An 8,973-nucleotide genomic window follows, 5' to 3' on the forward strand; every position below is an offset into this window, starting at 1 on the left:
GTAGATATCTAGTTAAATATCTTGTAGAACTGGTGTTGATAATCACAGAATAGATGTTCATTGTTGAAATCTTTGCTGGGTGGATATAAGGGAAGAATGGAGATAGTGGGGGGTGAGAGAAACAAGGAAGGGAGGTGGAAGGGAGGGAGATGTGGAGGAAATACAAAGAAAAGGAGAAATGGAAGAAAGGAAGAAAGAAAACCAGTATCTCTTGCTAGACTGAGACTGAAGAGAGAAATCTGGCTATTAAAGCTGAAAACTTAAGTTGGCACCATATTGAAAGAGCTATGAATATTATTTTGTTGTACTGGGGTAGGCACTAGGAGGTCAACGAACTCTTCAGAGCAAGGATGTTTCAAGTGCAATTCAGTGTTTTAAGAAGTTGAGTGAGTCACACAGCATGAAAAGAATTGGAATGAGGAGACCCCAGAACCAATTGCATTCTATGAAAAAAAATTGGAGAAGATGAGAAATGGAAAGGAAACAACAAATCCCACCAGTTCTTTGCAGGAGGAATAAGTAGGTGATTGTAGGTGATAAGCGCAAGGGCTGCCTTTGGGAATACGGCAGCCATGTGCTCATTGCTCCACAGTTCAGTAATGAAGACAGATGGGGAAAAACAGTTTTAGTGTGGTGTTACAAAGGTGAAACACGGAGTGCCCGGGAACATAGAGCAGGTACCTCACCTGGTCTCAGGAGTCAAGAAACAATTCTAAAGGGGAAGGAAATGCCTTTCCTTGAAGGCCTCTGGCTGATAGGGGTGGGAAGGACAGTGAAGAGTGAGAAGGACAGGGAAGGGAACTAGGAAAATATAACTGGATTAGGGTAAAGCAAGAGAGAAGCTGAATGGTGACAGATGAGGCAAGAGAAGGCTTGCATAATTGTGGAGGTCCTTGTAAGCCCCACTCAGGATTTTAGACCTTATCCTAAGAGTCAGGATAAGCCAGGGAGAGAAGGGATTTAAACAGAGTAGAAACACTATGCAGATTTGCAATTTTTTTCTGATCTCACTTCTACTCTGGGGAGCAAAACAGAAATGTGATAAAGAAAGAAGTCAACAAATGTTTCCAAGGCTTTGAACCCACCTGAGTGGGAAGGAGAGCAGCTATCTCAGCAGCAGTGAGAAAAAGAAGTCAGCAACTGAAATTATAGGACAAAATGTATTTGAACATTTTCTCCCATTATTTTATAAAATTGTTGGCTTCCTGGCACAGAGTCTCCATGTTGGAAAGAGGGAAGAAGAGGCTCCTGTCATTGTAGGCCCTGCAGACTGTGCTGGACCCCTCTCTGCTTGCAGGTGTTCCTGTTTTAGGCGGAGCCTGTATTGAACAAACCAGGATTCCCTTCAATGCTGGGCAGTCAGGACTCTCTCCCAGGCAGTCTATCTGTGTCCCTGAAGAATCTCAACAAGGAAAGAACATGGAGTGTAGAGACAGGCCATCTGACTTCCAACCCTTGTCCCACAGCTGAGCAGCTGGACAGTTTTCTCCACTAAATGAGCTTTGGTTTCCTTATCTACAAAGCAGGGAGACCATTACTTCCCTGTTCAATTGTGAAAATCACATGACACATAACATTTGGACAATGCCTAGGAAAGTGGTTGCTAGTGGATAAAGGCTGATTGTTTTCCCTCTCTGAATGGAGGAGGCATCAGAGTATGTGAATTCACCATCGGCTAAAGCTACTCACTGCCACAAACTGTTAAACCACAAACAACCATTTTCACAATGTAGCATGAGTTGAAAATAGTACAGGTGGGAAAGGCTTACTTGAAACACTCTTCCATTTGCTTGGGAGATGAATGTTGATAGGGTGGATAAAAAAATCCAGGACTCCAGGCAATAGAAATATTTGAATAATGGCAGAGCTGGAACATTTGTAGCAGGTCAATAGACCACTCTTCTTTCCCTAGTAAATTCTCTATCGTGAGCTTCTGTAATATCGGCATCTTTGTTATGAAGCAACTCTGATCTATTATCCTTACAGGGGCCTATTGACCGCATTTGAAGAAGAATGTTGCTTTATTAAAGATCAAGGGCCTTGTGCTTATGATTTACGGCATAGTGGTCTGCGCCTGCCTGACATCACCCACGGAAGCAACAAATCATGCAAAGGAAGTGAACTTATCTTGATACGTGGCCTGTGTGTTTAGCCAGGACTCTTCCGATTGCAAGTGACAGACACACAACTCAAAATAGCTTAAGTAAAAATGGAATTATAAAGATGCTGAGGAATCTCATGGTGGAAAGGAACCATCAAACCAAGGGAAAGGCAGAAATGCAGGTGGATCTCAGGAATTGTAAAACCAAGGATTCAGATATACTGTGATTCTTTTTCCATTTCTTTTAGCATCTGTCTACCTGTTTCCTTATTCTTCTTTCTCACTAGAAATGAGTTTTGGATACACAACAAAAACCATGGCCTCTGGCAATTCCTGAGTTTTCTAGTTAAGATGCCAGTTCTTTGAGGGATACTGAGCTCATTATTTCAGTGCCAGTCTAAATGTCCTAATGAATGGACTCAGTGGCTTACCTTGAGTCAGGTGCTCATTCTTGAGCCAATCATCTGTCTCTAGTGGAGAGTGCTATACTGTGATAGGCCCATTCTGGGTCAAATGCCTACACCTGGACCAATTAACAGTGGCTGGAAATGAAGGATCATTCGAGAACATGATCTCTCAAAAGGAAACTGGGCAGATGTTATAAGCAGAGGGACAGTCTCCAGAAAAAAAGTGCCAGCCTGGCCAGACAAAACCAAGGGTGAACTATACACTTCTTTCCAGGGACTAAACATATAGGGAGGACAATATCACCTCAGGTTTCACTCATGTATTTCTCATTTCCTCATCACTTATGCATTCATTTCACTCAAATGCCAAACTCTTATTAAAGCATTGATTTCAGGTAGTGGTAGTTTCTGGGTTTGGTGTGGAGGAAAGCCACCCCCCACTCCTGCTGCAGATCAAAGTCATTTCTAATACACAGAGACTTTCAGTCATTCTCTTCAATGCCTCCACTAGAGAGGCACTCAGCCATCTGCCAGCACCTAGGAGCTTGTCAACCACTTCATGCCAATGACTGCTCCTCTTGAGAAATGCATTTTCTATGAAACATCCAGCCACAGACAAATAGCACACAGCCCTTCCCAAACCACACACACACACACACACACATACACCAGGATGCCCTACTAGACACTGAGAAATCATTTGATTTTTCCCTAGGGAATAAAACAGTTTCATTTTGCTGGCCAAGTTCACTCTGTTGTATTGACTTGTCAACTATGGGGGGTACCTATAGTGTAAAGAAACCTGAACTCAACTTGGTACACATTCACCGGCTTTCCTTGAACAAGAGTTACTCTGCTTTGTCCCTGAGTTTTCTCATCCAGAAAGTGAAGAGCTTAAAATGAGATAAATCCTTGTAAGCAGTTTTAGGAGAGGGAAAAAAAAAGAAACAGGTCCTAAATTTTCAAAACTCAGGCCTTACAAAGAAATCTTTCCCTACTTTTTGTTTTAAAAAAAAAGTTCCCTGACATTCCAGATTGTGTTGGAAGGCCTTTATTTTCCTCCTCTGTTTTTCCATTGTAGTTCTGCATTGTTAAGCATATTTTACATTTTTTTGTAAATTAAAAAAAAGATTTTATTTTATCACTTCTCAGCCCTTTGGTTAAGATAAAGTATAGTATCTGTTCTTAACAGTTTAAAAATATTTTATTTATTTCTAGAGAGAGAGGAAGGGAAGGAGAAGAAGAGGGAGAAAAATATCAATGTGTGGTTGCCTCTCGAGTGCCCCCAACTGGGGACCTGGCCTGCAACCCAGGCATGTGTCCTGACTGGGAATCAAACCAGTGACCTTTTGGTTCACAGACCACACTTAATCCACTGAGCCACACCAGCCAGGGCCCATATTTTACCATTCTGTGCTCCCTGCTACACTGTAATTTCCAGAAGACAAGACCAGCACTTATTCATTGTATTCCAAGTGCCCATCCCAGAACTCAGTATAGAATAGACAGTAAATGTTTCTTAATCAAGTGTTGGCCAACCTCACTTGTCCACGGAGATGTCATATTCTGCTCTAAGCAAAGTGGCGAAGAAGAAAAATCATTGTGAACAATGATTCACAATGATTTTTTCGTTGTGAGTTTACAAATCCAACAACTTGGGCTGTCAGGTCACAAAAGCCCCTGGAAGTCACATCTCCTTAGATGTTCTCCTCAGCTGCATTCACAGAAAACTCTAGTCTAATGGGCATAGCAGAGACCCAGGCACAGATTGCTCAACGCATATTAATGGGAGTGGTGCCAGCTGCTCAGACCCTTAAAAGAGTCCTGAGAATACCTACTAATTACTGAGCCCTTGCTATGTGTCAGGTACCATCTAAGAGCTTTGAAAACGTTATCTAAATAAATGATTCTCAGTCGGGGCAATGTTTGGATGTAATTTTGACTGTCTCTCTGGAAGGGGTTTGCTGTTGGCATCTAGTGAGTAGAGGACCCCAATAAACATCCTACATTACACAGGACAGGTCCCACGACAAAGAATGGCCCAGCCCCAAATGTCAATAGTGCTATGGTTAAGAAATTCTGATCTAAATGAATTCCTTCTTCAACCCTATTATTTTTAAATTGTTCTTGTTATTACTATTACTAGTTCTGTCCTACTTTTACAGCAGAAGAAACCAAGGAATATGTACTTTGTTCAAGTACCAGAGTTGGATTTGAACCTCAGTCATTTGGGTCTAAACTTTATGTTCTCATCATTCAGCCTATAACTCTTGGCAGGCCTTACCTACAAGGTAGAACTAAATAGGGAATTTTACACTTACAACCCTAAACCTAATTTATATGCTGGGACTTGAATCCTGCTGTTCCCACATCAGATTTTTACCTAATTTCATATGAGAAACTAAAAACATTACTTTGGCTAGAGCTGGGAGTATCTTTAAATTGAATCCAGTTCCCCCTATTGAAACATAATAACTTTTAAAGTAATCTAGTGTCTTCATTTCCTTATTACCAGGGCTACATCCAGTTGTCGAAATCTCTTTTGAGTTGGTAGTTAAAAGGCCCAGGCACACATTCGTAACGTTATTGTTGCTGGCTAAAATGCTTAGCAACTACACAAACATCACTCAGAATCAAATTATCAGATGTACTGACAAGATGCTCCTCGATTTAATAGTGTGGTAAATGATGGCTGGGAGATGTTCTTTGAAGCTGTGGAGGCAAATGTGAAAGCTAATTCAATTCTCAAATGAATAAAAGTGAGAAACTGTTCTTATAAACCTGATATTACCAGAGATGGGGCCAGAGTGTGCTGCTGACTTGCGTGGGGGAGGAGAGAAGAGCAGGATTTGTTTTATTTCTGAAAATAAAGAGCTGGGCTCTGCGACCACATAGGTTTGACCTTGGGTCCCCAGGAGAGAACTTTAGTAGGAGTGAGGGTTCATTTCATACTCAGCCATGAGGCATGCTTATTTTTGCCCTCAATTCCCTTTGGAGCAGCTTGAGAGAGGGAGGGGCCCTTTGAAGAAGCATCTAGGGCCTTGGGGAAATCAGATCTCTGTGTATTAGGCCTTGAGAGTGCATAACAGCATTTCCTAAGAGAAAAGGGGATCTTGGATCACCGAGGCCAGGAGCTTTCCAATTACTCAGGAGAGCCCTAGGTTCTCACAAATGTATCTCAGGAGTGAGGGATAAGAAAATCTGGAAAAGATTCATGGCCTGACATCTGCTTTAATTTATATATTTGTGGCTTAGGCATAAGATATTATTTGGGGATAAAATACGTTTGCAGCTAAAAGTAATGAACCCCAGCAGTCTACTCACTTAGACTACGAAAGCGAGGCATCCAGGCCCCATGACCAGTCACAGTCGAATATACCGATTCTCTAACATCAATCGGGTGTCCAACAACTCAGTTCCATTCTGATATTAACTACCTGGGATTGGCATCCAATTCCATACATTGGGGGAGCTCAATCCCACAAGGTTTCCTTCAGTTCAGGTGCCTGCCCCAAGGCCCAGGAGCCACCTGCATTTCTGCCTGACCAACATGGCTAGACCTGTGGGGGTTCTCATGAGACCCCTTCAGGTTTGACAGTAAAGGACTCATGGAATTCAATGTCACTCTACCTGCGTGTTTGTAGTTTTGTTGTAAAGGATACAAGTGAACAGCCAGATGAGATCTGTAAGGTGACAAGACTGGGACGGTCCTGAATGCAGAGGCATCCGTCCTTCTCCGTGGAATCTGGGCTGCACCACCCTGACTGTGCTTCCTCGGTGTCCACCAACCAGGGAGCTCCCTGAGTCTCTGCGTCAGAGATCGTGCCAAGGTGTCGTTACACAGGCGGGATTGGTAAAATCACTGGCCATGTGCTGGAACTCCATCTCCAGCTGTTCTCAGGATGCCTGGGTAAGCCTGAGGCTGAAAGTCCCAACCCTTTCCTCACTTGCTAGGTCTTTCTGGCATGGCCGGACCCACCCTGGGGACTTCCGGAGAGTCCAGCAGGAGTTGCCTCATTAGCATAAACTCAGCTGTGGCCAAAAGGGGCTCCTTATGAATGATAAAGACACTCCAACACTAAGGAAATTCCAAAGGTTTTTAAAGCTCTGTGCAAGAACCAGAGACAAAGACTAGATATTACTTTTGTTAATCATATCTCGAGGGCCAAAGCTGAAACTGCTGGTTTCTGTCACACCAGCATACTTCTTAAAGAGCTGGCTGGCTGTTTTCGGAGTGGTCCAATAGGAGAGCCTGTTTCAGCTTCCGGGGATCACCTACCTCTTTTCGTTCGAGGCCCCTGGATGCTGGAAAAGGCTCTTCCTTTGGATCACTCGGAAAACAGCCGGCCCTCTATCCAAAACAGGCAGAATAAAATGTTCCTGAAATTTGCTCCATTGAGTTAAGCTTTGCCAGAACAAGGGCAGTTATCAATAGGTAGCTATAAAGCAATGGTCCAGGAAGGAACCTGGCTTCTTTCAAGTTTATTTTTCAGAACTAAAGCCAAGCTACAAACCACAGAGGCACACTCAATACCTGACTTGGAGTGTCCCTTTCTGCATCCCATAAGTCTAGCACAACCCCAGAATGCCTCACTTTACTGGCACATACCCAGACATCAGTGGGGACCCCAGTGTTCCTAAAGAAGGAAAGTATCAGCTAACCTACACCCTGATTGGCTGACCCCAGCAACTTCCATGTTCCAAGCAATAAACACCCCTAAGCTTCACATGCAGCACGCAGGACCTGGGACCCCATCTCAGCATTCTCGCCCTCTTCAGCGTCTCAGTAAATCTGCTATGCTTCTATCAGAGTCCTAATGTAAATTCTTTTATATCAGGAGACAAGAACCCAAACTCGCTGATAACACATTTTCCAACAGAGTAGCATCTTTAAATCTCTCTCTCTCTTTCTCTGCTTCTGTTAATACATGGCCTTCTGAACACTGACCCTCCTGCATCCCTCTTACAAAGACCCTATGATTACATCAGATTAGTCCAGGATAATCTCCCCACCTCAAGATCCTTAACTTGATCACAGGTGCAAAGCCCCCCTTCCCTATAAGGTAATATACTCATGGGTTTTGGGGGTGAGGGTGTGTGGATGTCTTTGGGAGGGCCATTATTCAGCTGACCATGGTTCTAGCCCATCACCGTTATTGGCATGGGTCTGCCAGTCTCTAATCAGTTTTGCTCTATCACAGATCTGTGGTGACTTCACTTGTGGAGGAGGAGATTGTGTGCGTCTCCTTCTCTGAGCTTTTTTTTCTGGCTGGCCCCTTCCTAGTTTTGCTTTTGACGACAGAGGGCCATGTTTACTCCAGGGGAGAGAATTTCCCGGCAGGCTGCTGCACACCCCTGTGCGCTCCCTTTTGCTCCATCCTCGTGCGTCTGCTGGGTCTGAGCTGCATTCCTGGTCATCCACACTGCGGGTAGGGCAGGATGTTAGGAGATATCATTCAGCCATCCTGCGACTTCCAACTGAACCTTCACTAGAGATCCCTCCAAAGTGAAGTCTTCGTATTTTTCAGACTAAACAAATTGGCACTTTGTCTCCTGCTTGGCCAAAGTTTGGCCATTCAGAAGACATAGTGGGCCATCCAAGCAGCATTTGCAAAGCTGTCTCTCCTCTCGCATTGCCCACTAATATGTTGTGTGAATGTGAGGAATTTGTTTCCTTTTCTTATTTTTCTAAGAAAAAGCTATAGTAGCTCTAATGAGAAATGTCTTTACTCCTATGTTCCTTCATAGGTCAGTGTTTTTCAGCCCCTGGGGGCATTGGAGTTCGACCCTAGGGGAAATTCAGCAATGTTTGGAGGCATTTTGGTCATAACAACTTGGGAAAGAGGCTGCTCCTGGCAGCTAGCTGGGAGAGGCCAGGGATAGAACTAAACATCCTTCAGTGCGCAGAACAAAGGACAGAACAAAGAACCAACTGGCTCAAAAGGGCAACAATGTTGCAGCTAAGAAACCCTGTCTTAGGCCTAAAGAAGAGAAAATAAAGTCCCAATAATTTCAGGTTCTCTCCCTCTCTCCTTTCCTTCCTCCCTCCCCAGATTTACTTGGTCTTCTCCACTCACAGGGAGTGAGAAATCTTATTTGTCAGAATATGGGTCAATTATTGAGGCACATTAATAAGCAGGCAAGGTCTTTGTGTTTGTAAATCTTCAAAAACAAGAACCAGGCTACTACTTCCTCTGGTCTCTTCTATCCTCAGACATAGCAAATGTCCTCTGTACTGTCATGTTGCTGACCCATGCAGTAAAAATAATAAGCAGAACATCCGTGCCAAGGACAGGAGGAGGGGGAAGAGAACTGTTCACTGATTACTGAAGCCTGTCCTTCAGGGTCTGCAAGTGTGGACTGAAAGCCTTCTCTTAATGCTCTGCTGTGTTTTTGTAGATGAGAGGTGTGTCCTTTTCAAGGTTGAGATTTGGGATGGGAGGCCTATGAACTCTGATCTAAGCC

General features: G+C 43.7%; 1 pseudogene; it reads left to right on the plus strand.

Moving 5' to 3' along the window:
- The first annotated feature begins 3,648 nt into the window (after positions 1-3,648).
- Positions 3,649-3,767, plus strand: LOC119002085 (uncharacterized; annotated as a pseudogene).
- Positions 3,768-8,973: the final 5,206 nt, after the last annotated feature.

This window comes from Sturnira hondurensis, unplaced genomic scaffold, assembly GCF_014824575.4.
Source record: "Sturnira hondurensis isolate 20B ecotype Veracruz unplaced genomic scaffold, ASM1482457v3 Scaffold0017394, whole genome shotgun sequence".
In the NCBI taxonomy this organism is placed as follows: domain Eukaryota; kingdom Metazoa; phylum Chordata; class Mammalia; order Chiroptera; family Phyllostomidae; genus Sturnira; species Sturnira hondurensis.